This window comes from Sminthopsis crassicaudata, chromosome 1 (assembly GCF_048593235.1).
Source record: "Sminthopsis crassicaudata isolate SCR6 chromosome 1, ASM4859323v1, whole genome shotgun sequence".
Classification (NCBI taxonomy): Eukaryota; Metazoa; Chordata; class Mammalia; order Dasyuromorphia; family Dasyuridae; genus Sminthopsis; species Sminthopsis crassicaudata.
In genome coordinates, this window is record NC_133617.1 from 170,567,110 (window position 1) to 170,594,665 (window position 27,556).

The window sequence follows — 27,556 nt, forward strand, 5'->3', positions numbered from 1 at the left end:
TCATTCTGTAGTATGAGATTATTTAGCTTACAATTGCTTTCTGGTTTATTTTCCTTTGGCCTTTTATTGAATTTAATTTTTAATTGCATCATGATCTGAAAAAAAAATGCCTTTACTATAGCTGACTTTCTGCATTTGATTGTGCTTTAATGTATCATTAATTTTTGTATAGGTTCCATGAACTGCAGAGAAGAAATTGTACTCCTTTCTATCTTCATTCAATTTTCTCCAAAGATCTAGCATACCTAAGTTTTCTAGTATTTTATTTACCTCCTTAACTTATTTCTTATTTAATATGTGATTCAATTTATCTAGTTCTCAGAGAGCAAGATTGAGATGTCCTATTATTATGGTTTTGCTGCCTATTTCTTCTTGTAACTCTTTTAACTTCTCCTTTAGGAATTTAGATGCTACACCACTTGGTGCATACATGTTTAATATTGATATTGCTTCATTATCTAAGGTACCCTTTTGCAAGATATAGTTTCCTTCCTTATCTCTTTTAATTAAATCAATTTTTGCTTTTGCTTGATCTGAGATCAGGAAGGATACCCCTGTTTTTTTTTTTTTTTTTTTTTTTTTAGTTCACCTAAAGCGCAGTAAGTAGATTCTGCTCCAGTCTTTTATCTTCACTCTGCTTTCAATGTGTTTCTTATAAACAACATATTGTAGGGTTCTGGCTTTTAATCCAGTCTGCTATCCTCTTATACTTTATAGGAGAGTGTACCCCATTCACATTTACATTTAAAACTACTAATTCTGTATTTCCTGCCATGTTATTCACCCCAAATTATACTTTTCTCTTTCCTTTTACCCTTTCCCTCTTCCCCAGTATTTTATTTATGAGCACCACTTGTCTCAAGCAGCAATCCTACTTTAAAGTCTGTCCCCCTTTCTTATACTTTTCCCTTACTATTTCTGTTTTTCCTTCTATTTAGCGTATTCTTTCCACTTTCCACTTTTCCCTTTCCCCTACCACTTTTCTATAAGGTGAGAGTAGTTTCTCTGTGAAACTAAGCATGTCTGATATTCTTTCTTTGAGCAAGATTTACACAATGTTCATCTCCTTCCCTTCTTTCCCTCAATTATAATAGGTTTTCTTTGACACTTCCTAAGATGTAATTTTCTTCATTTTACCTTCACTTTCCCTTTTTCCCAGTACAATCCTCTTTCTATTTCTAGTTTCTTTTTTTTATTATTATAAAAGTAAAATCAACTTATACATGTATTCTCTAAGTTATGGGTATCCATAACAAAATGTAGTTCTAAAGATTTCTTTTCTTTTTACCTTTCTATGCTCCTCTTGAATTCTATATTTGACTGGCAAGTTTTTTTTTTTTTTTTTTTTTTTTTTTGTTTTTTTGTTTTTTTGTTTGTTTAGCTCTGGTCTTTTCATCAGAAACAAATTGAATTCACCTGTTTTGTTGAATATCCATATTTTTTTTTCCTGAAAGACGATGCTCAGTTTAGCTAGATAGTTTATTTTTGGCTGTTTTCCAAGTTCCTTTCCTTTTCAGATTATCAGATTCCAGGCCCTTCGATCCTTTAAGGTGGAAGCTGCTAGATCCTGGGTGATCCTTATTGTGACTCCTCAGTATCTGATTTTTTTTTTTTTTTCTGACTGCTTGTAATATTTTTTTCCTTGTGATAGTTCTAAAATTTAACCATGATATTCCTTAGCCATGATATAGCCATGATATAGGGAGTTATAATTTTGGGGTCTCTTTCAGGAGGTGTTTAGTGAATTTTTTCAATGGCTATTTTAACTTCTGATTCTAGGACATCAGGGCAGTTCTCTTTGAAGATTTCCTAAATAAATAGTTCTAGCCTTTTTTTTTTTTTTTCCTTCATGGTGTGAAAAATGCTGAAAAGTTAGGTTTCCATCGAATTGCAAACTTTGAGGTAATGTGGAATTGAGATAGTGGGTACCACACTAACCAAGAGGTTTTCAGAATGTGAGAGGCTATGGAAAATTAGGATTCATGGAATAATTAACTGATCAATAGAACCCTTGAGCAAACAAGAAATTGGGAGACTAGGAAGCCAATCACAAAGAGTCTTGTGGTCTTGAGAAAACTACAAACTTAAGATAATAGCCCATCCAGATCAAACTAGTTAGGGTCAATGACCTGACTTGACCAAATCACTACTGCACTTGCTTAATAGGCTAATTGAATGTTAAATAACATACACCAGAGGAGGTGTTTTCTGCCATTTTTGAACATGGGGTTTATAATAAGAGGGGGAGTGTATTTTATACATATTAAGGGGAAATATATAGTGGCTGTATCAGAAAGACTGATAAAATAGACCAATTTGTTTTTGTGAAGTGTGGAGCTGCATCACATGAGCAAGTATAAAAATTTCATCATTTTTGTACTCAGTGCTCTCTCTTCCCAAAGAGGAGTGGGGCCCACTTCTGGCCAAGAACATTCGATGATTCCTTAAGATTCTTCTTTAATAAATTTTCCTTGATATCTGTTTTTCAGTGTCAAAAGTGTTATTTCTAACATTATGAAATTACACGTATAGTTTTATTTCAGAGAGGCTCAGAACAATGCTAATTTCAGGATGATTAATTTCTAAATCAAATTAATTTCAAAAACTCTCCTAATAATTTGTGAATGTTTTGTAGGCTTACCTATATTAACATCTACTCAATTTTATTCTTGTGGCAGGAAGGATTCCATTTGTTTTTAAGATCACATATTTAGGACTACAAGAGAAATTATAGGTTGAATACAACCCATTTATTTCATAGATGAGGAAAATCAAAGTAGAGAGAAATTAATTGATTATCCAAGATTAATGTAATCAGTATATTTGTGAGGCAGGATTCATATACAGTTATTCCTTAATCCAGGTATTCTTATCCATGTCATCATGCTATATCAGTGTAAATGAGCAGAGTACCAAGCTAGACAATTTTAAACAATACATTTTGCTTCTATTTCATATAGAAATGCAAAGTTAATTCAAAGACATTTATTGCCATGGGGTAGTCTGAAGGGAAAGATGAATTTTGGCTTCAGCAATTTACTGATGTGATCTACTAAGGCATGAAAGTATTAAGATCTATATCCATGGAGACAGCAACCTATCCTAAATAATGCACAATTCTTTAAAAAATATTATTGTATTTATGGAAAAATATTTATCACATATTGTCTATTGTTTTATGGACTACTGATTATAAGGACATGTTTATATTTTCTAGCAGCTCAAAAGTATAATTGGATATACATTATATCCAAATATATAGATTTGGATTTTTTTTGGCCAATTCTAGATTTTTTTTCAGGCACAAAACATTACAACTATTTAATCCCCATGATTATTGTCTGTCTTGTTTTAAATAACTCTATAAAACCCACCAATGCAGCAAACAATAAATAATTTTATATATGTATTATGCTTCAATGACTATCAAATAAATACTGGGCCTTCCCCTGAGCTTTCTAAATTTTTCTACATGTGAATATAAAATCATCACAAAATATTCAATTTAGTAAAGTCATCTGAAGCACTGAAATATCGTAGCAGAAGAAAAACTATAAACAGAAGAAATTGGCAGATTTGAAAAAAGTTATTTTAATTTTCTCTCCATTAAAGAAATAGAACTATCATATTTGCATCCTAACTATATAGTTCCTAAGAAGCTTGAAGAATGGGGATAATTGATATTAGACAAAAGTTAAGAAAATCTGAAGATTTGAATTTAATATCTTTAAAAGAACTCAAATATCAAGGTAATAAAATCATAATAGCATTGAAAGACTGATATATTCAGTATGTAAAAAAATCCCCAAAAAACAAAAAAGAAAAACAAGAATATATATCAAAGGCATGAGGGAAATATGTTAGACTTTGTTAACATGAATAGTAGATAACCCAGAATACCTTTATAGCTACTGATTTTATGTCTACTTTCTCATTTATTCCAAATCTCTGTGATAGCCATCTACATGCTAATTGAAGACATCTTTCATGAGGGTATTAGTAGAAAACAAACAAGCTCTTTATGACTATATCTTTCTGATCTCACAATTAAATGAGAGATTTAAAAAACATAAATTCTCAGGATGCCCATTGTTAATTACAAAGACACTCTCAAGTTCTCTCTGAAGAACTTTGAGTTGATTGCTTGACATGGGAGACATTGACAAAAGACCACCCAGTCTGCAAGCCCACATCAAAGAAGGTGCAGTGCTCTATGAACAAAACAACATTACAGTAGCTGAAAATAATTGTAAGATACACAATTTGAAGATATCCCCTCTTCAAATGTCCATGTAGATTCTTGGTGCCTGGGGGGGCGGAGCCAAGATGGCGGAGAAGAAACACACTACTCAGTGAACGTCCTCACTCCCTCACAACCAATTAGATAAATTAAGTCTCAAAATTAGCTCAGGACTGATAGATACCACAAGGACTGGAAGCACGACTTACCAGCTGAAGAGAATCTGGAGTTTCAACAGGAAAGGTCAGTTCTCAGGGGAGGAATAAGAAAGACCAGCACAGACGGTGGGGTAGGGGCACACTGCGCCCATTGCGATGGGAGGGGCTCTGGGATCAGAGAAGCCACTGAGGTAAAGGAATCTGGCACAGGCTGTTAGCTCTTCTCTGCTAATTATTTAGCAGTTCAGAAGAGAAAGCCAAAATATTTTAAAACTCAGATTAGATTTCCCCCCCCCCCCACCCTGGGGGTGACTCGGCAGACTCGGCACCAGGGGGTGTGGCCTCAGCTACCTCCTGAGAATAGTTAAGAGACTGACAAGTGGGTGGATACGGCCCAAGGCAACACACACGGCCTAGCTTAGCTGGAGGGAGTGGAACTCAGCTCCAGGAAGTCCCAGAGAAGCGGAACCTTTGAACTAGGGACCGCGGTTTCTGGCAGACACTTCCAGTTTGAGCGCAGGGGCTTCTCACGTCACCTGCTGCAGACATCCACTCCCCACCCGGACACATAGGCTGAGCTCCTTGCTGTCTTCACTATTCTACGCCCTCAAAGCACAGCAGTGCTAATCACCTCTGAGGCACCTCCAGGGAGGGGGTGGGGAACTCTCTCCCAGAGCTCTCTCTTAGGGCGGGCGCAGGGGCCGCTGCATCCATCCGGTCTGGGAGGAAGCTGGTAAAGAAGTAAATAATTTCCTACCCCAGGGACAGACCCCAAAACATTTTTTAAGTATGAGCAAAAAAGCTAGAAAAACTATAGATTCCTTCTATACAGAGAAAGAGCGGGTACCCAACCCCGAGGAAGTTAACAGCAAAGATTCAGAAGATAACAACCTAAAGGGGAACGATTCCTGCCCCCCATCACATAACTCTCTCCTAGAAGAAGCTCTTAAGAAATTGAGGGAGATCGAAGAAAAATGGGGAAAGGAAAGAGAAGTTATGATAGAGAGTAACAACGTCCTGAAATTGGAGTTGGAAAAAATAAAGAATTCACAGGAGATGCAGGGAAACAAAATTAGTGAATTAGAAAAGGTTAAAAAAACACAGGAAAGTAGGATTTCTGAATTGGAAAAGATAAAAAAGTCTCAAGAAAATAGAATTTCTGAATTGGAAAAAGAAAATAATTCTCAAAAAAAAAAAATTAGGGAAATGGAAAAAAACTCAATAGAGCAAAATAATTCATTTAAAAACGAAATTGGGCATTTACAAAAAGAACTAAAAACTGTGAAAGAAGAAAATAACTCCTTAAAAGTCAGGATGGAACAAATAGAAATGAATGATTCACAGAGAACCCAAGAATCAGTCAAACAAAACAAAAAAAATGAGAAGCTGGAGAACAACGTCAAATACTTACTGGGAAAATCTATAGACCTGGAAAATAGATCTAGGAGAGATAATCTGCGGATTATTGGACTTCCAGAAAACTATGACCAAAAAAAGAGCCTAGATTCTATTTTACAGGAAATTATCAAAGAGAACTGTCCAGAGATAATAGAAACAGAAGGGAAAGTAGATGTGGAAAGAATTCATCGAACTCCTTCTGAAATAGACCCTAAAAAAAGAACACCACGGAATATTGTGGCTAAGCTGCAGAATTACCACACAAAGGAGAAAATCCTGCAAGCAGCTAGAAAAAAACAATTTAAATACCAAGGTGCCACAATAAGGGTCACCCAAGATCTGGCTGCCTCCACATTAAAAGATAGAAGGGCCTGGAACCTGATATTCCGTAAGGCAAAAGATCAAGGACTGCAACCAAGAATGAACTACCCAGCTAAGTTTAGCATCTTTTTCCACGGAAGAAGATGGTCATTCAATGAAACAGAGGAATTCTATATGTTTCTAAGAAAAAAACCAGACTTAAACAAAAAATTTGATCTACATCCACAAGACTGAAGAGAAACAGAAAAAGGTACACAGAACCCTTGAGAACTGTAACTCTGTTGTGGGTATATAAAAAATACTCAAGGATAATTTGATTTTACTGATATAAAAGAAAAAAAGGGGGGTGTAGTAAAGGGAAGGAGGTCGGTTCAGAAAAAGGGGAAGGAGTGATAAAAAGAGGGAAACTACATCCCAGGAAGAGACATAGAAAATACACCATATCTGAGGGAACTTAGTGAGGGGGAGAATCATTGTGTGAATCTTACTCTCATCAGAAGAGGCTCAAAGAGTAAATAATTAACATATTTGTTTTTCAGAGAATTTTCTCTCACCTCATTAAAAGGGGGGAGAGGAAAAGGGAAAAGGAAAAGGGGAATAAGTGAAGGGACTTGGAGGGAGGGGGGAGGGATCCTAAAAAAAAAAAAAAAAAAAAAAAAGAGGGAGGGTTGCGCGTCACAAGGGGGGTCTGTAAATTAAATATCGGGGAGGGGGATCAGGGGGGTCAAGGGAAAAAAGCATAATCTGGGGATAATACGATGGCAGGAAATACAGAATTAGTAATTTTAACTGTAAATGTAAATGGGATGAACGATCCCATCAAACGGAGACGGATAGTAGATTGGATCAAAAAGCAGAACCCTACAATATGTTGCCTACAGGAAACACACTTAAAGCAGGGAGATACATACAGAGTAAAGGTAAAAGGTTGGAACAGAGCCTATTATGCTTCAGGTAAAGCCAAAAAAGCAGGGGTAGCTATCCTTATCTCAGATCAAGCAAAAGCAGAAGTAGATCTCGTTAAAAAAGATAAGGAAGGAAACTATATCCTGCTGAAAGGTAGCATAAATAATGAAGCCATATCAATACTAAACATATATGCACCAAGTGGTATAGCATCTAACTTTCTAAAGGAAAAGTTAAGAGAACTGCAAGAAGAAATAGACAGTAAAACTATAATAGTGGGAGATCTCAACCTTGCACTCTCAGATTTAGACAAATCAAACCACAAAACAAACAAGAAAGAAATTAAAAAAGTAAATAGAACATTAGAAAAACTAGGTATGATAGACCTTTGGAGAAAACTGAATGGCAATAGGAAGGAATATACTTTCTTCTCAGCAGTTCATGGATCCTATACAAAAATTGACCATATACTAGGACATAAAGATCTCAAAATTAAATGTAGGAAGGCAGAAATAATAAATGCCTTCTTCTCAGATCACAATGCAATAAAAGCTACATTCAGTAAAAAGTTAGGGGTAAATAGACCAAAAAGTAATTGGAAACTGAATAATCTCATCTTAAAGAATGACTGGGTGAAAGAGCAAATTATAGAAACAATTAATAATTTCACCCAAGATAATGATAATGATGAGACATCATATCAAAATCTTTGGGATGCAGCTAAAGCGGTAATAAGGGGAAATTTTATATCTTTAGAGGCTTATTTGAAGAAAATTGAGAAAGAGAAGATTAACGAATTGGGCTTACAACTTAAAAGGCTAGAAAAAGACCAAATTATAAACCCCCAACCAAAAATTAAACTCGAAATACAAAAATTAAAAGGAGAAATCAATAAAATTGAAAGTAAAAAAACTATTGAATTAATAAATAAAACCAAGAGTTGGTTTTATGAAAAAGCCAATAAAATAGATAAACCTTTGGTAAATTTGATCAAAAAAAAGAAAGAGGAAAATCAAATTGATAGTCTTACAAATGAAAAGGGGGATCTTTCCACCAATGAAGAGGAAATTAGAGAAATAATAAGGAGTTACTTTGCCCAACTTTATGCCAATAAATTTGATAACTTAAGTGAAATGGATGACTTCCTCCAAAAATATAGGCTCCCTAGATTAACAGAGGAGGAGATAAATTGCTTAAATAGTCCCATTTCAGAAAAAGAAATAGAACAAGCTATTAATCAACTCCCCAGGAAAAAATCCCCAGGGCCAGATGGATTCACATGTGAATTCTACCAAACATTTAAAGAACAATTAGCCCCAATGTTATATAAATTATTTGAAAAAATAGGGGATGAAGGAGTCCTACCAAATTCCTTTTATGACACAGACATGGTACTGATACCTAAACCTGGTAGATCGAAAACTGAGAAAGAAAATTATAGACCAATCTCCTTAATGAATATTGATGCTAAAATCTTAAATAAGATATTAGCAAAAAGACTTCAGAAAATCATCTCCAAGATAATACACTATGATCAAGTAGGATTTATTCCAGGAATGCAGGGCTGGTTTAATATTAGGAAAACTATTAATATAATTGACCATATTAATAATCAAATTAATAAGAACCATATGATCATCTCAATAGATGCAGAAAAAGCATTTGACAAAATCCAACATCCATTCCTACTAAAAACTCTTGAGAGTATAGGAATAAATGGATTATTCCTTAGAATAATCAGGAGTATATATTTAAGACCGTCAGTAAGCATAATATGCAATAGAAATAAACTGCAACCTTTCCCAGTAAGATCAGGAGTGAAACAAGGTTGCCCACTATCACCATTACTATTCAATATAGTACTAGAAACGCTAGCCTCGGCAATAAGAGCCGAGAAAGAGATTCAAGGAATTAGAGTAGGAAATGAGGAAATTAAACTATCACTTTTTGCAGATGACATGATGGTATACTTAGAGAACCCCAAAGACTCTGCTAAAAAGCTACTAGAAATAATTCAAAATTTCAGCAAAGTGGCAGGATACAAAATAAATCCACATAAATCCTCGGCATTTTTATATATCACTAACAAAATGCAACAGCAAGAGATACAAAGAGAAATTCCATTCCAAACAAATGTTGATAGTATAAAATATTTGGGAATCCATCTACCAAAGAAAAGTCAGGAATTATATGAGAAAAATTACAAAACACTTGCCACAAAAATAAAATCAGATTTAAATAATTGGAAAGACATTCAGTGCTCTTGGATAGGCCGAGCGAATATAATAAAGATGACAATACTCCCCAAACTAATCTATTTATTTAGTGCTATACCAATCAGACTCCCAAGAAACTATTTTAATGACCTAGAAAAAATAACAACAAAATTCATATGGAAGAATAAAAGGTCAAGAATTGCAAGGGAACTAATGAAAAAAAAACTCAGAGGAAGGTGGTCTAAGTGTACCTGATCTAAAGCTATATTATATAGCAGCAGTCACCAAAACCATTTGGTATTGGCTAAGAAATAGACCGGTAGATCAGTGGAACAGATTAGATACAAAGGACAAAAAAGGGTACATCTATAGCAATCTATTCTTTGACAAACCCAAAGATTCCAACATTAGGGATAAAAATTCATTATTCGGAAAAAACTGTTGGGAAAACTGGAAATTAGTATGGCAGAAATTAGATATGGATCCACACTTAACACCATATACCAAGATAAGATCAAAATGGGTCCATGATTTAGGCATAAAGAGGGAGATAATAAATAGATTAGAGGAACAGAGGATAATCTACCTCTCAGACTTGTGGAGGAGGAAGGAATTTATGACCAGAGGAGAACTAGAGATCATTATTGATCACAAAATAGAAGATTTTGATTACATCAAACTAAAAAGTTTCTGTACAAATAATACTAATGCAAACAAGATTAGAAGGGAAGTAACAAATTGGGAAAATATTTTTAAAAACAAATGTTCTGACAAAGGTCTCATTTCCAAAATATATAGAGAACTGACCATAATTTATAAGAAACCAAACCATTCTCCAATTGATAAATGGTCAAAGGATATGAACAGACAATTCTCAGAGGAAGAAATTGAAACTATATCCACTCACATGAAAGAGTGTTCCAAATCACTACTGATCAGAGAAATGCAAATTAAGACCACTCTGAGATACCACTACACACCTGTCAGATTGGCTAAGATGACAGGAACAAATAATGACAAATGTTGGAGGGGATGTGGGGAAATTGGGACACTAATACATTGCTGGTGGAGTTGTGAAAGAATCCAGCCATTCTGGAGAGCAATCTGGAATTATGCCCAAAAAGTTATCAAACTGTGCATACCCTTTGACCCAGCAGCGCTACTACTGGGATTATATCCCAAAGAAATACTAAAGAGCGGAAAGAGACATATATGTGCCAAAATGTTTGTGGCAGCTCTTTTTGTTGTAGCTAGAAACTGGAAGATGAAAGGATGTCCATCAGTTGGAGAATGGTTGGGTAAATTGTGGTATATGAAAGTTATGGAATATTATTGCTCAGTAAGAAATGACCAGCAGGAGGAATACAGAGAGGGTTGGAGAGACTTACATCAACTGATGCTGAGTGAAATGAGCAGAACCAGAAGATCACTGTATACTTCAACAACGATACTGTATGAGGATGTATTCTGATGGAAGTGGAAATCTTCAACATAAAGAAGATCCAACTCACTTCCAGTTGATCAATGATGGACAGAGGTAGATACACCCAGAGAAGAAACACTGGGAGGGGAATGTAAATTGTTAGCACTAATATCTGTCTGCCCAGGTTGCATGTACCTTCGGATTCTAATGTTTATTGTGCAACAAGAAAATGATATTCACACACATGTATTGTACTTAGACTATATTGTAACACATGTAAAATGTATGGTATTGCCTGTCGTCGGGGGGAGGGAATAAGGGAGGGGGGGTAATTTGGAAAAATGAATACAAGGGATAATATTATAAAATATATATATATATATATATATATATAATAAAAAAAAATTTAAAAAAAAAAAAAAAAAAAAAAAAAAAAAAGATTCTTGGTGCCTGGTTTGTGGTAGAGAATTATGAGCATGAATTAGTTTCATTGGCCAGAGTTAAAGTGAAAGATTGAAGGACAAATCCCAACTAACCAACCACTAAAATTTTAAAAAGCTCATTTGCTTCTATAGAACAAATTACTTCTTTATAAGCTCTTTTACAAAGTTTCTTCAATACATAAATAAAAATCAGAATTCTTGGTTAAAAATAAAACCTTTCACTTGACATAACGAAGAACAAAGGGCACTGGACATTTTCTCTAATTCTCCTGACCTTTCAAACCTCCCCAAATAGGAATTATATTTAAGAAGTAAATTAATTTCAACTGTCTCCATAGGATAGAATACCAAGTACTTTAAAGATAATTTAATTTCTTAAATTTACATTAGAAGTTTAGCATTTATTTGTCTAAATATATGTAGAAATAGTTTTTAATATTCATTTCTGTAAGATTTTGAGTTCTAAATTTTCCCTCCTTCACTTAATTCCTCTCTCTTCAAGACAGGAAGCAATCTGAGATAAATGAAACGTGCATTTCTTTTAAGCATATTTCCATGTTTGCCATGTTGTACAAAAAAAAAAAAAGCAGATCAAAAGGAGAAAAAATAAAGAAAAAGCAAGCAAACAAGCAAATTAACAAAGAAAAAAGTGAGAATATACAATTACCTTTAAAATTTTCTTTTATTAAAACTTTTTTATTTATAAAGCATATGCATGCATATTTTTTCTAACTTTGATCCTTGAATAATTTCTTGTTCCAAATTTTCCCCTCCTTCCCTCCACCCCCTTCCCTACCTGGCAGATAGTCTAATACATGTTAGCTATGTTAAAATATATATTAGATCTTATATATATATAAAGATATATATATATATATATATATATATATAATATATACAGATTTATACAGTTATCTAGTTGCACACACACACACACACAAAAAAAAAAAAACAGATCAAGAAGGAAGAAAAATAAAAACTGAGAAAGAAAACAAAATGCAAGAATAACAACAGAAAGAGTGAGAATGCTATGTTGTGTTCTACGCTCTGTTCCCATGGTTCCCTTTATTGGTGTAGATGACTCTCTTCATCATTGCACAGGTGGAACTGGTTTGAATCATCCCACTGTTGAAGAGAACAACATCCATCAGTATTATGGGCCAGAACTTGAAACAAGGTGCTAAGTCAGTGGAATTGATAGAGACAATAGTTATCTAATTTAGCATGGTGCTTAACAGTTCTCTAATTCAGTACATATACTTAGTACTTATTATAGTTCTACAAGATTCACACCTTTGATAAGAGAGCATATATAAGCTAGGAGCCTCAGCCAGGATTCAAATGAGTAGATTCAGAAGCCAGAGAAGGCAGGCAGGAGCTCAAGCTCTCAGAACCAAGGCCAGACTGAAAGGCTCCATAAAGCTGCCCAACCCCATGAAGGAGGTAATAAAGGATCTGGACTATAAGAAAGATAATTGAGCTATAAGAAAGGAGACAAGACTTTGAAAAAGACAATAAGGGATTTGAACTTTAACCCATGTGTAGTACTCCTGTGGTGATTACTGAACTGAAATGAAGGCTGCTTCCAGAGACCCCAAGAAAACCTCAACAGAGAATATTGCATTTTTAAATTTTATTACATATATATATGTATATATATATGTACATATATATGTTTATTATAATTTTTTGTTGAAGGTTCATATGCATAGGTAATTTTTTTTTTTTTTTACATTATCCCTTGCACTCACTTCTGTTTCGATTTTTCCCTTCCCTCCCTCAACCCCCTCCCCTAGATGGCAGGCAGTCTTATACATGTTAAATATGTTATAGTATATCCTAGATACAATATATGTGTGCAGAACTGAGCACTTTTCTTGTTACACAGGGAGAATTGGATTCAGAAGGTAAACATAACCTGAGAAGAAAAACAAAAATGCAAACAGTTCACACTCATTTCCCAGTGTTCCTTCTCTGGGTGTAGTTGATTCTGTCCATCGTTCATCAATTGGAATTGAATTATATCTCTTTGTTGAAGATATCCACTTCCATCAGAATACATCCTCATACAGCATTCTTGTTGAAGTGTATAATGATATCTTGGTTCTGCTCAAGAATATTGTATTTAAAGAGAATATTACACATCAGAATTGATCATTGTATAGTCTTATTGTTGCCATGCATAATGATCTCCTGGTTCTGATCATTTCACTTAGCACCAGTTCATGTAAATCTCTCCAGGCCTCTTTGAAATTATCCTGCTGATCATTTCTTACATAACAATAGTATTGCATAGCATTCATATACTATAATTTCTTCAGCCATTCTCCAATTAATGGGCATCCACTCAGTTTCCAATTTTTTACCACTAAAAAGAGGGCTGCCACAAACATTTTTTTTGACCATGTGGGTCCCTTTCCTTCCTTTAAGATCTCTTTTGGATATAATCCCAGCAGAAACATAGCTGGATCAAAATGTATGCACAGTTTGATAACTCTTTGGTCATAGTTCTAAATTGCTCTCCAGAATGCTTGGATCCATTCCCAGTTCCATCAAGAATATATCAGTGCCCAGTTTTCCCACATCTACTCCAACATTCTTCATTATATTTATCTGTTATCTTACTAGTATGAAACTAGTATGGTAGAAAGTAGGCAAAGACCCACACCTAAGACCATATACCAAGATAAGGTCAAAATGAACCATAGAGATAAAGAATGATATTATAAACAAATTACAAGGACATAGGATAGTTTATCTCTCAGATTTGTGGAGAAGGAAGGAATTTGGGACCAAAGAAGAACTAGAGATCATTATTGGTCATAAAATAGATAATTTTAATTATATTAAGTTAAAAAATTGTATAAACAAACTAATCCAGACAAGATTAGAAGGATAGCAATAAACTGGGAAAACATTTTTGCTTTTACATACAAAGGCTCTGATAAAGGCCTCATTTCTAAAATATATAGAGAATTGACTCAATTTTATAATAGTTCGAGCATTCTCCAGTTGATAAATGTTCAAAGGATATGAAGAGACAATTTTCAGATGAAGAAATTGAAACTATTTGTAGCCACATGAAAAGGTGCTCCAAACCACTATTGGTTAAAATTAAGACAACTCTGAGATACCACTAGACACTTGTCAGATTGGCTAAGATGACAGGGAAATACACCGTTTCTATAATTCTCTCTGAATTTGGATGGCTTTTCCATCCCAAGTTATACATCAATATTCCACAAGTATTTGGAAAATTTTAGACAGTATGGGAACTGTGTGGATGACAAAATAGCATTTTTACTCTCTCTGTTATTTTTTGCTTATTTATTTTTGTTTTCCTTTTCAGGTTTTTTCTTTTTTCTAGATCTGGTTTTACTTGTTCAATAAGATAACTGTATACAATGTATACATATGTTGGAGTATCGGATTACCTGAGAGTGGGAGTTGGGGGAAGGAGAGGAAAATTTGGAACAGAAGGTTTTACAAGAATCAATGTTGAAAAATTACCCATGGATATGTTTTGTAAATAAAAAAGCTATAATAAAATTAAAAGAAATTAAATAATAAAAACATTTGGTCAGCATATGTGTTTTGGCTCCATGTTTTAAAAAGAGGAGAACAAGATACAATACTTACAAGAAATTATAAAGTCATGGTAGAGCCAAGATGGCAGAGATAAGTCAGGATTTTGCCAACTGATGGGTCTTGACTCACTTTCCAGCTCCTTACCACTACAAAAAGAGTTGCTACAAACATTTTTGCATATGTGGGTCTTTGTCTCTTTGGTATACAAATCTAACAGAGATACTGCTGGATCATAGGATATGAACAGTTTGATAGCCCTTTGGGCATAGTTCCAAATTGTTCTCTAGAATGATTGGATCAGTTCACAGCTCCACCAACAATGTATTAGTGTGTCAGTTTCCCCACATCCCCTCCAACATTTATCATCATCTTTTCCTTTCATTTTAGCCAAACTGAGAGGTATGAAGTGGAACCTGAGAGTTATGTTAATTTGAATTTCTCTGATAAATAGTAATTTACATTTATGTATATATATATATATATATATATATATATATATATATGGCTTAAGTTTCTTTATCTGAAAAAATGTCTGATCATATCCTTTGACTATCACTCAAAGAATGCCTTGTATTCTTAAAAAGTTGAATCATTTCTAAATGAGGTCTTTATCAGAAACTTTGCATGTGAAAGTTTTTCCCAGTTTTCTGCTTCCTTCTAATTTTAGATACATTTGTTTTGTTTATACAAAAACTTTTAAAAATTAATATAATCAAAATGATCCCCTTTGCATTTGATAATGTTCTCCAATTGTTCTTTGGCCATAAACCTCTTCCTTCTCCACAAACCTGAGAGCTAGATTATCCCTTGTTCTCTTAATTTGCTCATATTATCATCATTTAGATTTACATCATGAACTCATTTTGATCTTACCTTACTGTGGGGTGTTAGATATTGGTCAATGTCAGTTTCTGCTATGGTAGTTTTCAATTTTCCCAACACCTTTTTTTTTAAAAAATAGTAAGATCTTATCCTAGACACAGGGGTCTTTAGGTTTGTTAAATCTTGATTACTATAGTCATAGACTATTGTATCTTATGAACTTAATCCATTTCACTGATCCATTACTCAATTTCTTAGCCAGTACCAAATAATTTTAATGACTGCTCCTTTATAATATAGTTCTAGATATGGTACATCTGGGCCATCTTCATTTGCATTTTTTTCATCAACTCCCTTGAAATTCTTGACCTTTTGCTCTTCCAGATGAACTTTGTTATTTTTTCTAGTTCTATAAAGTAATTCCCAGATAGTTTGATAGAATAAGCAGAATAATTTAGATTAGAATTATCATTTTTATTATATTATCTCAGCCTACCCATTAGGAAACACATGATTTTAAAAAATTATTAGATCTAACATTTTGTGTGTGTGTGTGTGTGTGTGTGTGTGTGTGTGTGTGTGTGTATATGAAAAGTGTTATGTAATAGAGGTCATATAATTCCTTGTTTTGTGTTAGCTGGTAGACTCCCAAATATTTTATGTTATCTACAATAATTTTAGATGGAATTTCCCTTATCTATCTTTTTTGATAACATAGAAATGGCAATGATTTATGTATGTTTATTTTATATCCTGCAATATTCCTAAAGTTGTTAATTGTTCCTAGTAGTTTTGAAATTGATTTTTAGGATTTCTTAAGTATACCATCATATCATATGCAAAGAATGATAATTTGTTTTCCTGATTACCTATTTTAATTCCTTTAAATTATTTTTCTTCTCTTATTGCCAAAGTTAACATTTCTAATACAACATTGAATCATAACAGTGATAATAGGCAACCTTGTTTCATTGCTGATGTTATTGGGAATCGTTCTAGTTAATCCCTATTATATATAATACTTGCAAATGGTTTTAAATAGATGGTATTAATCATTTTAAGGAAAACTCCATTTACTGCTATACTCTATAATGTTTTTAATAGGAATGGGTGTTGGATATTATTAAATGCTTTTCCTTCATCTATTGAGATAATTACATGGTTTTTGTTAGTTTGGTTATTGATAAAGTTAATTATTAAAATAATTTTCCAGATCTTGAACCATGCCTTCATTGCTAGTACAAATCCTCCTTGATCACAGTTTATTATATTGGTAATAAGTTGCTGTAACTACTTTGCTAATATTTTATTTGAGATTTTTTTGCATCAATATTCAGTAGGGAAATTGGTCCCTTATGATATTCCTTTCCTTATTACCTTCTTATGCTTCTCTTAAATTTTGTATTTGAAAATCAAATTTTCCATTCAGCTTTGAATACTTCAAATTTCTCTATTTCATTGAATATCCAGGATTATATTCAGTTTTGCTGTGTAGATGATTCTTGGTTGTAATTCTAGCTCCATTGATATCCAAAGTATCATATTCTAAGCCCCATAGTCCTTTAATGGAGAAACTGATAAATCTTATGTTATCTTGAATGTGTCTCTACTACACTTGAAATTTTTTTCTGAATGATTGCAATTTTTCTCCTTGATATAGGTTCAGGAGTTTGGCTCTATTACTCCTGGGAGTTTCATTTTTGGATCGCTGTCAGGAGGTAGTAAATTAATTCTTTCAATTTTATTTTTTTCCTCTGGTTCTGGAACATTTGAACAGTTTTTTTCCTGAATGTTTTTTCTTTTTGAAAAATGATGTCTGGGTTTATTTTTTAATTATGATTTTTCAGGTAGACCAAATTTTTTTTAAATTATCCCTCTAGGATCTATTTTCCAGATCAGTTGTTTTTCCAATGTGATATTTCACATTGTTTTCCTATATTTTTTTTTCAGCTTTGCTTTATTGTATCTTGATTTCTCATAAAAATCATTAAGTTACATTTGCTCAGTTCTATTTTTTAAGGAATTATTTTCCTCAGTGAGCTTTTGTACTCTCTTTCTCAATTGGCCAATTGTACTTTTAAAAGACATTCTTCTTCTCTTAGCTTTTTGTATTTACTTATGCACCACTCTGAATTCTTTTCATAATTTTTCCTGTATCTCTTTTACTTGATTTTCAAAACTCCTTTTGAGCTCTTCTATGAGCCTACTTTTTTTTTTTTTTGAGCTTTGATTTTGTTATTTTTTTCTGAGTATGTGCTTTGATGTTCCTTGTAAATATAGTAATTTTTTATGGTCTGAAATTGTTGTTGTTGTTGTCTTCTAATTTTCCTAATTTATTACTTGATTTTGTTAAAGTAGGGATAAGTTGCTTGGTAGAATGTGCATTGCCCCAAATTGCCCCAAAATTCAAGAGTTTTGTGCAGCTGTTTTCAGAGATCCTTCTAAGGACTTGACCATAAGTCCTCTTTTCTGCCCTGGAAGTGTTAGAAGTGTCCCACTTCACTGTAGTTATAAGATCTAATGTCCTAAAGCAAAAGAATCCTGGGGCTGAGGCTGGAACTGGGATTATGTTAGCGTGGTCTATGGTAGAATTGTGTGCTGGGTTCCCACTCTGTTTCCAGAGACTTTTTCTGCTGACCTTCCAAGTTCAAATGTTCTATAAATGTGATATCTGATTTTGATGGGTTCATTTTATGAGACACAAGAATACTTAGTTGTTTCAGTAGAGTGTGGCACTTGGTGATCTTATATGCAATTATCTTGGCAAAAATAATGGAGTGGCTTACAATTCCTTTCTCCAGCTCATTTTATAGGTGAGGAAACTGAGGAAAATAGGGCTAAAATCACACAGCTAATAAGTATCTGAGAAAAGACTTGAACTCACAAAGATTAGTCTTTCTGACTCTAGGTACAGCACTCTATCCACTGTGCCATAGAATATCTGTTATAAAATTCAATAAATTATTAATTATATTTCCACTCTTCATCACTTTTTCTTTACATTTTCATTTTCTCTGAATATCTTTTATGCTTTTTTTCAAAATTTGTTTTATTGTTAGCTTTTTTTCCCCCTGAGGAAATTGAGGTTAAGTGACTTCCCCAGGGTCACACAGCCAGGAACTGTTAAGTGTCTGAGGCCAGGTTTCAACTCACTTCTTCCTGACTTCAGGGCTGGTGCTCCATCTACTATACCAACTAGCTACCTCCTATTGTTATGTTTTGATGATCCATTACTCCTGCTTTTCTTTCTCATACCCTGGTCTTTTCCTTCAAATATTCTCTCCTGCTTGGCCATCTATTTTAAGACCAAGATCCTACAAGTGATGCCACATTTTACTCAATATTATATATGTGTATATATATATATGTATATATATATATGTATATGTATATATATATATGTATATATTTGGTAGAAGTCATCATTGATTTGAGTAAGAATGTAGATAAAACACATCAAAAATGTTTTGTATTTCAGTTGTTAACTTTCCATAATAAAATCTCTCTCTGTGTGTCTTTCTTTCTGTCTCTTTCTGTCTCTCTTTCTCTCTTTTTCTATTACTTCATTTGTAAAATGAGGAGAGAGGTGTTCAAGATGGCATCTAAAGTCCTTCTAGATCAAACTCTTATGATCTTATATTTCAGGAACTTAAATCAATTATTCAGATTTATTCTGCCATCAGTAAGCTTTGTAAATGAATTATCCTTTTTCATTATCTGACTCATTTCTAATTTTTTTGGCCCATTTCACTGAAAATTAGAAAATATGGTAAAAAATAAATAAATAGATACTGATTTAGTAGTATTTTGAGAGAGGCAATTAAATGAACTTGAAGGGCTATGGAAGATTCTGACATTAAAAAGAAACTTCATCAATTTCGTATGTGTTTGTTTGGCAAAGGAAGGATTTTTTTTTTTTACTTTGTCTGGCCTTTGATCAATAGGATAATTTTTTTGGAAAAGAAATGTTTGCATGATAATTCTCTCCACCCCCCTTCCCTTAACAAAGTGATACTTTTACAGTATTTGAAGTCCACATGAAAATCTAGATCATGTTACCTTATGTTTCATCATGGAAATCAAATTGTTCTGTCTCTTACTAAATGATATTTCCTTGATCTTTTTTTTTTCCTTTAGGCACATTTATACTTGTACTTTTGTTCCTACTTTTCCCAGGTCTACCTCTGGATTTTAAAGAAATCAGTCATAATACAGAGGGGCTGATAGAAGGATAAAACTTCCCATAATCATATTATTTTGATGTTTCAAGTCATTTCTCTTATAAGTAAAAAAAAAAAGTTTGGCCCCCTGTGAAATCACCACCTGTGCTGGGAAAAGCTAATCCATTAAGGTAGGTCAGCTCTGAGAAGGTGCTATGGTGCCTAGGGCTGCCTCTTGAGTTTCACTCCTAGCAGCTGCTGGGAGATGAAGCTGGGATGGTCCTTGTTACAGAAATTAGACAGATCAGGAAGTAAACAGAGCAGTCTTTCATCTGATCCAGTCTTGAGACAGGCAGGAGGGGTTGAAAGGGGGAATTCCTCTTCTAATTACTTCACGGGTCAGTTCTCCTAGACTTATATCAATGTCTGACACTCTTAATCTTGTTGGGGGGAAGAAGGAGAGAAAAAGAGAAAAGGAGAAATGAAGAATCATAAGCTATTAAAGCTGTCACAGTTTTCTCACTCCCTTCTTTTTTGAGATGCTGCTATATTTGATTTGCTATGTTGCTGGGCTCTTGTGATGGCCCTACTCTTCCATCAACTATAGTCTGCCTAGCAAGGAAACCAGAAAAGTATTTCCTTAAAGGCCAAAGACTTTTCTTTGAACATGAAAGTCTTCATATTATTATTTAATAATTTTTATGTTTTATATATTTCTATTTCTTTAATGACTATGGCCAAGTATAAGGATCTACCCAGCTTGTGTCAGTAATATCTTCATGTCATCAGAATGCCTCCTATGAGTTCAATCTCACATACCAGCTGCCTCTGTCGCTATTTTGTTATCTTAAAATTAAGGAAGAGGAAATAAAAGAACTGGGAAATTTCTGGACACCCCAAAACTTAATTCACAAAGCACTTCAGAGACTATCAATAGAAAATCCCTAACTCTCAATTTCATCTTTACTTGCATGACAAAAATATTTTCCCCATTTTTTAACACTCATTTTTTAAAATTAATTTTTATAATTATAACATTTTCTTTGACAAATGTATAGGTAATTTTTTTTAAACATTATCCCTTGTACTACCTTCTGTTCCGAATTTTTCCCCTCCTTCCCTCCACCCCCTCCCTTAGATGGCAGGCATTCCCAAACATATTAAATATCTTTTAGTATATCCTAGGTACAATATATATGTGCAGAACCAAATTTTGTTGTTGTTGTTGCAAAAGAAGGATTGTATTTGGAAGGTAAAAATAATCTGGGAAGAAAAACAAAACAAAACAAAACAAAATAAAAACGATGTTCATAGTTTACACTCATTTCCCAGTATTCCTTTTCTGGATGTAGCTGATTCTGTCCATCATTGATCAATTGGAATTGGATTAGCTCTTCTTTATGTTGAAGATATCCACTTCCATCAGAATACATCCTCATATATTATCATTGTTGAAGTGTATAATGATCCCCTAGTTCTCCTTGTTTCACTCAGCATCAGTTGATGTAAATCTCTCCAAGCCTCTCTGTATTCCTCCTGTTGGTCATTTCTTATAGAACAATAATATTCCATAACAATCATATACCATAATTTACCCAACTATTCTCTGATTTATGGACATCCATTCATTTTCCAGTTTCTACCCACTATGAAAAGGGCTGACACAAACATTTTGGCACATACAGGTCCCTTTCCCTTTTTTAGTATTTCCTTGGGATATAAGCCCCGTAGTAGCACTGCTGGGTCAAAGGGTATGCACATTTTGATAACTTTTTGGGCCTAATTCCAGATTGCTCTCCAGAATGGTTAGATTCTTTCACAACCCCACCAACAATGCATCAGTGTCCCAGTTTTCCCAGACCCCCTCCAACATTCATCATTATTTGTTCCTGTCATCTTAGCCAATCTGACAGATATGTAATGATATCTCAGAGTTGTCTTAATTTGCATTTCTCTGATCAATAGTGATGTGTAACACTCTTTCATATGAGTGGAAATAGTTTCAATTTCGTCATCTGAAAATTGTCTGTTCATATCCTTTGACTATTTATCAATTGGAGAATGGCTTGATTTCTTATAAATTAGAGTCAGTTCTCTATATATTTTGGGAATGAGGCCTTTATCAGAACCTTTAACTGTAAAAATGTTTTCCCAATTTGTTATTTCCCTGTTAATCTTGTTTGCATTAGTTTTGTTTGTGCAGAAACTTTTTAATTTGGTGTAATCAAAATTTTCTATTTTGTGATCAATAATGGTCTCTAGTTCTCCCTTGGACACAAACTCCTTCCTCCTCCACAAGTCTGAGAGGTAAACCATCCCATGTTCCTCCAATTTATTTATGATCTCGTTCTTTATGCCTAAATCTTGGACCCATTTTGATCTTATCTTTGTATGTGGTGTTAAATGTGGGTCCATGCCTAGTTTCTGCCATACTAATTTCCAGTTTTCCCAGCAGTTTTTGTCAAATAATGAATTCTTATCCCAAAAGTTTGGATCTTTAGGTTTGTCAAACACTAGATTGCTATTTTTATTCACTATCTTGCCCTGTGAACCTAACATATTCCACTGATCAACTAGTCTATTTCTTAGCCAATACCAAATGGTTTTGGTGATTGTTGCTCTATAATATAGTTCTAGATCAGGTATAGCTAGACCACCTTCATTTATTTATTTTTTTTTCATTACATCCCTTGAAATTCTCCACCTTTTGTTGTTCCATATGAATTCTGTTGTAATTTTTTCTAGGTCATTGAAATAGTTTCTTGGGAGTCTGATTGGTATAGCATTAAATAAATATATTAATTTAGGGAGTATTGTCATCTTAATTATATTTGCTTGGCCTATCCAAGAGCACTGAATGTCTTTCCAATTATTTAAATCTGACTTTATTTTTGTGGCAAGTGTTTTGTAATTTTGCTCATATAATTCCTGACTTTCCTTTGGTAGATATATTCCCAAATATTTTATACTATCGACCCCCATTTTGTTAAACGATTGTCTAGAAGCACATATTGAAAATATTCTTACCACATCAAATGGTACTCTTTTTTCAAAATCCTATTTAGTTTGAAACTTTAAGAGGGTGGGGTATTAAGGACAGAAATCTTGACTGAGAGTCTGGAAGATCCATGTTTGAAACCTACTTTTGAGAAGCAAGTAACTCTACTTCCCAAAACCTCAATTCCTTCATTTATAAAATGGTGATCATTATTTTATGCCTACTTCTTGGGTGATAATGAGAAAGTACTTAACCTCTCAAGAGTCTCAGCAAATCCTTAAAACTAAAAGTTGATGATTGGGTGCTGATTGTCACTGGTAGAATGATAAATGAAACTGTCAATTAATTTTGACAAAAGTATTCCTAGTACTGTCTACATTTAAAAAATATTAACTTTAATGATAAAATTGGTTGTACAATTTTTTATCTGTTTCAAAACTTGGTTTATTTTTTTCCTTGTTTTAAAATTTTGTTTTTGAGCTATGCCAGAAATCTGGAAAACTTCCAAAGTTGAGGAAAGATTTTATAGTTATAGTGAAATGCCTGTTGTATTTTAAGATACATTAAATACTTTCCTGACAAGAACTATTGAAAATGGTAGTACATCTATTTTATGGATGAGGAAACAGAGACTCAGCATAACTCATCTACAATTAAAATCAGTAAAAGTCATCCTTGGGATTTAAAGTCTAGTCTCTGGACTTCAAATCCAACACTCTTAAATATATCATAGAATTTACCTTCAAAATGTGTATGGCCTTTTTAGCTAATGACTGAATAAGAAAGAACAGATATTTCAAACAAAATTTATGTTCTATGCCTATTAACAACATGGTCAAAATAATTATTGCTGTAAAACTCATATGGGCATTATAGAATTTAGAAATGATAGGGACACTAAAGACTTTGCACTTTAATCACCATTTACCTGCCTTATTCTCTTCCCTTGTTATATCATTACTTTTGGTTCCTCAGCTCTCATCCATTCAACAATCAACTCAATATACATATATTCTCAACTTACATGACAAGAACTCATCTCTGTTTCAAGCTCCAGACTCATATCTCCAATAAACTACTAACTAGATAACTCTACCAGGGTGTCCCATAGATATTCCAAACTTGAAATAGAGTTAATTATCTCTCTCCTTAAATTTATCTCTTCTCCTTACTTTCTCATTAGTTTAGTTTTCCATTCTTCCAGTCACTCAGATTCATGATTTAAGAATCATTATTGATTCTTCCCTCTCCCTCACTCAAGTTCTTAGCCAATCGTTTGCTATCTCATCAATTCTATCTCATGCGTGCATATTTCACTACATTTATAGAGCCACATTTTTAGTTTCAGAACTTTATCACTTTTTGAATGCATTATTACAATAAACTTTTCATTGGTCTTTATCCAATATTTCCCTTATTCAGATTCCACACAGTTTCTATAACTAATATTCTGTAAAGCACAGGTCTATCATTGTCATCCACCTTCTTTGGAAGATTCAATGACTACCTATTAACATTTAAATCTTATTCAATTTATTGTTCTTTCCTGATTAATGGCATATTATTCCCTCTCCTATACTCTATGATGAAGCCATACTGGTCTTTAGTGATTCCCGGTGATTCCCTCTATTGTTACTGGTACTTTATCCACACCTTGATTGAAAGATTTTCCTTTCTCACCTATATATATATATATTTTTTTTCTAATTCAGCTCAAGTGCTACTTCTGTTTGAGAAGCCTTTTCTGGTTAAGCTCATTCTTAAGTGCCAACTTACTCTATGATAAAACTGTTTAGTATATCCTCAGTTTATATCTTGAAATGATTTATCTATGAACATTCATTTCCAATTAAATTGTAAGCCATTTGAGGGTAGACATTGTTTCACTTTGGTCATTGTATCCCTTGTGTCTGATACAAAGTAAGTTGTTTTGGGATTTTTTTTTAATGAATATCTGCTCATTTATTGACCTTCTCATTTTATGAATTCGAAAATTGAGACCTGAATAAGATAAGTGATTTTGGTGAGTGATTTTTCCTTTAATAATTCCCACTCTAGATATAGAGCTGACCCTACAATAAAGGTATACAAATTGAAGCTCCAAGGACACATTGAAAAATATCTCTGTCAAATATTCCTCTTTAATACAATGCATGGTTTATCCATTGGAGTTTGATTCTATCTCCATCCTATGGAATATGTTTCTGCCTTGACATACAGTTTCAACCTTCTGGTGAAGGTTATTTACATGCTTGTTTTTTATTCTTTGTTGTCACCAGGAGACCCAGAAATTTGTAGATCCCAGCTCTGATAAAAGGCTGCTTCTTTTAAATGGCTATACCAGCTAGACAATGATTGTTTTTGTTGCTTTTATTTTATTTTATTTACAAAAAACATATACACAGACATGTTCTGAATATTGAATTTGAGTTATTTTTACTGATTATTCTAAATTATATAATAATGTCTCATTTTAACAAAGTATATTTGCAAATTATATTTCTTTTTTTTTTTTTTTTCTCACAACAATTCTGTGTCCAGAAGACAGTTCAAATTTTATTATTTCCATTTTGGCCAGGCTAACTGAAGCCCAATAATGGAAAATGACTTGTACAAGGTCACAGTTCCAAAGTTGCCTCTATAAATCCTGAAAACTGGAAATAACTTTAAAGGTCATTGAGTCCAAAATGAGATTTGTTTTACAGGTGAGGAAACTCAAACATAAAGAAGCTAAGTAAACCTAAAGTCACATTTCTAGTTAGTAATAAACCTAAGAATTTTACAATGTGCGCTCTAAATCCAAATTTGAAGCTTGTTTCACAGTGCCATGCTACCTAGATTAGTAGGCAATATCTAACTAGAAGACAGTAAAATTATGCTTTTGATCTTATAGTATTGGCACTCAGAGAAGAATTAGCAAAATTAGCAAAAATAAAAAGATGTGTGTTTTACTGGTGTTTTTTTACTTGACTAAATGAATCATTTTGCCCTGTATCATCTAGCTAGTTGCTCTTGCCTCTCCACACTGTTCTTTTTGTGTCTCTGTGCAGTTATGAATTCTGAAACTTTTAAAAATGATTTTGAAAAAATCATGGCTAAAGCATTATTAGGCAGCAACTGTTAAACTGGGAAAATAAAAGTGTCCAATAATTTAGTTTCTAATTTACCAATGAATAGTAACATCTTTAAAGTATAATATGTCCTTTGCCAAATGAGATAATACTTTGTGATTTTAGGTAACTCAGTCAGTTTTTTGAAGAAAGTCCAATATTACATATACATGAAAAAATATATATGTATCTTTATTCTTTTATCTTCCATATGTGAAATTAGATCAAATTATTTGTAGAATTTGTAGAAAAGGGGAATTGGAGTCCCTTAAAAATAAATTTCTCAGTATTTACTTCTCAGGATTCTGAGGTATTTTTCTTCATTTATTATTGATAGAGATGGAATTTTAATAGTTATATGCATCTTATCCACACTAAGACAAAACATATTTTTGTCTCTATTGCTGATTCCACTTAGAGGTTGAGATGAGGTTTGATCTCAGTATAATGGAAATTTAATAATGAATGAATATTGTTATTTTACTTCTGAAATGATTATGCATTCACTTTAACAAAGAAACATTTATTCTCTTTGATTATGACGGTACTCATCAATTTTTCATTTCTCACATAAATGATCATGATAAGGATAATGAAGATGAGATGGGCAATTCTTCAGTTTCTGATGAATATTTGTTGAGGATTATTATTCTGGGACTTTAATCCCATTTATTCAAAGCAGTTCTCAGTATAATACCTTCTACTGCTAAAATATTTGTCTTCTTCATTTGGAAATTGGTCAAATAATAAGACGTTGGATTTGTACAGGAAATGATACTTCCTGATCTCATTATGATATAAAAACCTTTCCGTGATTGCTTAAGGGATCAATTGAAATGGCTAATGTCCCAGACTTCCAATTCCAGAGGTTTCTATGATTCTCATTTGGACTTGAGAATTTCATAATTCAGGAAGGCTGTTCCTTGGGTAAACACCTTTTAGATGTTTTGTTGTCTTTTTTCTTTTCTATTTGTTTTATAACCCTGTAGCCATCATAAATATTAACATGACCTTTAGGACTGACCAATAAAGAAAATTCCATTATCTATTATGTCTAATTTGAAGCCAGAGTCTTCTATAAAATTATATCAACAGATTTGAGTATTGTCATGGAATCCTTTTCTCTTGGTCTTTCTTGTCTTGTCTACCTTCTTTATATATCTCTGAAGAGCTTGAAACATCATCTTTCAATAGAACTAGCAAAAAACTCAAGAGTCCTTGCCACCTTTTAAACCATCAGTTTTTAAGATTAACACCATGATTGGCAGAATTTTGCACAAAACACATTCATCATGGATTCTTTCTGAGAATACTATCCTAGAGTTAGCTACTTTAAGTTTCTAAAATTTTCTGAGAAGTTTTGGAATATTAAAGTAGCTAATTTTAGGATAATATCCCATTGTAGTATGAAACCTAAAGAATCAGGCTTCATAATGAAGCATCTGTAAATGTACTTTGTGCATATAATGTTTTAAAATATGTTGAAAAAATTTTGCAAACAGTTTTTATTCTTTTTTTTTTTTTTTTTTTTTTTTGGAGGGAGGATAGGATGGGCTGTGACCTCTGTAGAGATTCCATATTGTGAATTCTCTTTCCACTAATGCAGATTAACAGCACTTCTGGAATTTATTTTCTAAGAGCTGCTTCAGAGTTGCTTAGATGAAGTTATTTTAATGTAGAACATATATGTAAATATGTATATACATATATAAATACATATGTATAAGCAGGGATGTATGTATGTATTTATCAATAAACTAGGATATGTCAGAG